This window comes from Diaphorina citri, unplaced genomic scaffold (genome assembly GCF_000475195.1).
Source record: "Diaphorina citri unplaced genomic scaffold, Diaci psyllid genome assembly version 1.1 scaffold2053, whole genome shotgun sequence".
NCBI classification, from domain to species: Eukaryota; Metazoa; Arthropoda; class Insecta; order Hemiptera; family Psyllidae; genus Diaphorina; species Diaphorina citri.
The window spans coordinates 12,759-16,563 of record NW_007379478.1 but is presented as its reverse complement, the minus strand read 5'-3'; positions in this window follow the sequence as shown (position 1 = coordinate 16,563).

The following is a 3,805-nucleotide window of genomic DNA, read 5'->3' as shown; positions in this document are numbered from 1 at the left end:
CTACATCTAAATAATTGTAAATATCAATATTATGTATGTACATATTAATTAATTATAAAAAATAGTAAAAATTGATTGATTTATTTTTATTAAAATAAAAAATGTGACCCTTACCAATGAAATTAATTTTACCTACCTAACCATTTTACTCATATTGAAAATATTGATTTATTTTACTCATTATTCAAATTAAATAAGAAATATTTATTACAAAAATATAAAATAACCCTTATTATATTGAGAATTGATTCTTTTGTGTTGAAATAAAATTATATAAAAAATAAAAAGCTATGATATTTATTATTTTTAAAAATACCCATTTTGAATAATCCTTTTCTTATTCTTATAATTTTTTTTCTGACATTTTTGAATGTCCTCAATCAGCTCTCTGAAACTTTCGTCTTTTGTTTCTTGCACATTGTATACCTAAATAGTTACCAGGCGTTCATACAAATTTTATTGAGACAGAAATGACCTACTTGATGAGGTTTGTGAGGAAAGTTTTTCGATTTGCTACGTGAGATTTTAAAGGGAGAACAAGGAAAAACACGAAAATGGGATAGAGAAAATAAGAGATAAGATGGATTAGGAGAATGAAAGACAGAAAGAGTAAGAATAAAGAGAGAGAGAGAGAGAGAGAGGTAGTTTTTTTTTTTAGAATAGGATTCTGAGTGATTCTGCTAGGAAAGTAGACCCTGCCTTGTAAGCGTTAGGTCTCGGGTTTAATCCCCGACCGGATTTTATCAGTCCCCGCGGAGGGCTTTGGACATTTAGGGGCTCCCTAAACGTAGAAATATACAAAGATTATCTGCCCATAATTTGGATTATTTGGAACATCCTCCCCAAATCCCTTTCTCACCCAACCATGGGGCCCGCAGGGGGCGAACGTGGTTACTTCGACGTGGGAGCGAAAGCGTTAAAAGAGGAGTGCTTACGGTACAAAAATGAACGTAAAATTAGCATTGAGAAAAAGATAGCTCTCTCTCTCTCTCTTACGCTCTTTTATTCTTTCCTTTATGCTGAAATTAATTGAATTTCAAAAGGAGAAAAGATAGAGAGAGCCAGAGAATAAGAGAAAGGGAGGGGGAGCGAAAGCGTTAAAAGAGGAGTGCTTACGGTACAAAAATGAACGTAAAATTAGCATTGAGAAAAAGATAGCTCTCTCTCTCTCTCTCTCTCTCTCTCTCTCTCTCTCTCTCTCTTTTATTCTTTCCTTTATGTTGAAATTAATTGAATTTCAAAAGGAGAAAAGATAGAGAGAGCCAGAGAATAAGAGAAAGGGAGGGATGAAGGAATAAATTTTGGAAAATGAAAAGATAACTGGTGTGAGCATCACATGTCTTTCTGTTACCTTAAAACGGAATTACAGAGAAAAGGAATATTTTTTTTATCGGACTTTTTTTTTATTGTCAGGATGGTTGCGGATCTCTCCTGTACTGTCTTCCTTCTCTCTTCGATTTCGGAACCATAAGACCTTATAGCAGGTACAGTTTTCTCTATCAGACCTCTCTTCGAGAAAAAAAAGGTACCTACCCTAAGCATAATATGGGTAATAGAAAGTATTGTGTCTCTTCTCGCCCATCTGATGAGAGGCATACTACGGGATGGGCATCCTACGACACAGACCACATGCGTCTAATGTAGCAGTTGCTTACCTGTGCCATAAATATGACAACACTGTAAAAAAAGCACAAGAGAGAGAGAGAGAGAAGGATCAAAGAGGCATAGAAAATGAGGGAAATGCCTAGAAGGAGAAAAACAGTGGAAGGGAGAGAGAAAAGGGCTTAAAGTGAAGAAGGGAAAAGAAGAAGCATGGAAGGGAGGAGAGGGAGAGAGAGAGAGCTTGAAAGAGATAAAAACAGAGAGAGGTAAAGAAAATAGGCAAAAAGAAGGATAGAGAGGGAGGAAGGGAGAGAGAGAGGGAGAGGGAGAGAGACATAAACATGTCTACCATCTCATTATCAATGCTGAGCATCATATTGTATGCTTGGTGGAAACCTGGCCTTTCTCTCTCTCTATCTCTCTCTCTCTTTTCCTCTCCCTCTCGCTCTTTCCCTCCCTTCCTCCCTCCCTCTCTTTCTCTGTCTCTCTCTTTTCCTCTTCCTCTCTCACTCTTTCCCTCTCTCTCTCTCCCTCTCTCTCTTTCCATATCTCTCCCGCCCTCTCTCTCTTTTCCTCTTCCTCTCTCACTCTTTCCCTCTCGCTCCCTCTAGGAAGGGAGAGAGAGAGAGGGAGAGGGAGAGAGACATAAACATGTCTACCATCTCATTATCAATGCTGAGCATCATATTGTATGCTTCGTGGAAACCTGGCCTTTCTCTCTCTCTATCTCTCTCTCTCTTTTCCTCTCCCTCTCACTCTTTCCCTCCCTTCCTCCCTCCCTCCTTCTCTTTCTCTGTCTCTCTCTTTTCCTCTTCCTCTCTCACTCTTTCCCTCTCTCTCTCTCTCCCTCTCTCTCTTTCCATATCTCTCGCTCCCTCTCTCTCTTTTCCTCTTCCTCTCTCACTCTTTCCCTCTCTCTCTTTCCATATCTCCCCCGCCCTCTCTCTCTTTTCCTCTTCCTCTCTCACTCTTTCCCTCTCTCTCTCTCTCTCCCTCTCTGTCTCTCGCTCCCTCTCTCTCTCTCTCTATCTTTCTCTACCTATCTATCTACTTTATCTCTCTCATTTTCCCTTTCTCTCTCACACTCATGCATGGAGGCATCAGCTTGTAATTCCTGGTCACGTAAACACAGGAGAAATCTCTCTCTCTCTCCCTCTCTCTCTCTCTAGTTATCTTTATTAGGGACATACACACTAACAATCTATCATACTTCTCACTCACTCCCACCTATCTCATTTTTCATACGCTTACAATCATGATTTTCTTCTTATTCATTGTTTTCCATTCTTTGTCGATTCCTTATAAAAACAATAGACGGGTGAAATTAGTTTCAGTGAAAGAAGTCCTTGTTTTGTTTTGAAGCTGAACTTAATTTGAGCCCAAGGAGGGCATTGCCTTCGCCAACTGTTTTACCAACTGTAAATTCAGTACTCTATCTCTGTCTCTCTCTCTCCCTCTCTCTCTCTAGTTATCTTTGTTAGGGACATACACACTAACAATCTATCATACTTCTCACTCACTCCCTCCTATCTCATTTTCATTCTCTTTCTCATTCTCTCCCATGTGTTTTATCTTTCTACATTTCTGATGTGATCTCTCTCTGTCTCTCTCTCTCTTTCTCTCACTCTTTCTCTCTCTATCTATCTATCTCTCTCTTCATTCTACGTACCTACCTCTTTTTCCCTCTGTGGCCGGTACTAACATTACATTATAGGTAAAGAGATCTTGCCAACACTGGTCTAACTAAAGATCCTCATTTTTGGCAAGCCAGCCTAGTTAGCTTAGTTGGTAGCGCGTCTGAATTGTAAGAGCTAGACAGCGGGTTCGATCCCCTTCCCAGGCGGATTTTATCTTGAACGCTTGGCTTTCTCCTATATATCCTGTCTTCTTTCTCTCTTCGATTTCGGGATTTCCCTCTGTGGCCGGTACTAACATTACATTATAGGTAAAGAGATCTTGCCAACACTGGTCTAACTAAAGATCCTCATTTTTGGCAAACCAGCCTAGTTAGCTTAGTTGGTAGCGCGTCTGAATTGTAAGAGCTAGGCAGCGGGTTCGATCCCCTTCCCAGGCGGATTTTATCTTGAACGCCTGGCTTTCTCCCATCCTGTCTTCTTTCTCTCTTCGATTTCGGGACGATAAGACTTTAGCAGTACGATAAGACTGTTCCCTCTGTCAAAAAAAAAAGGATCTTCTCACTTGT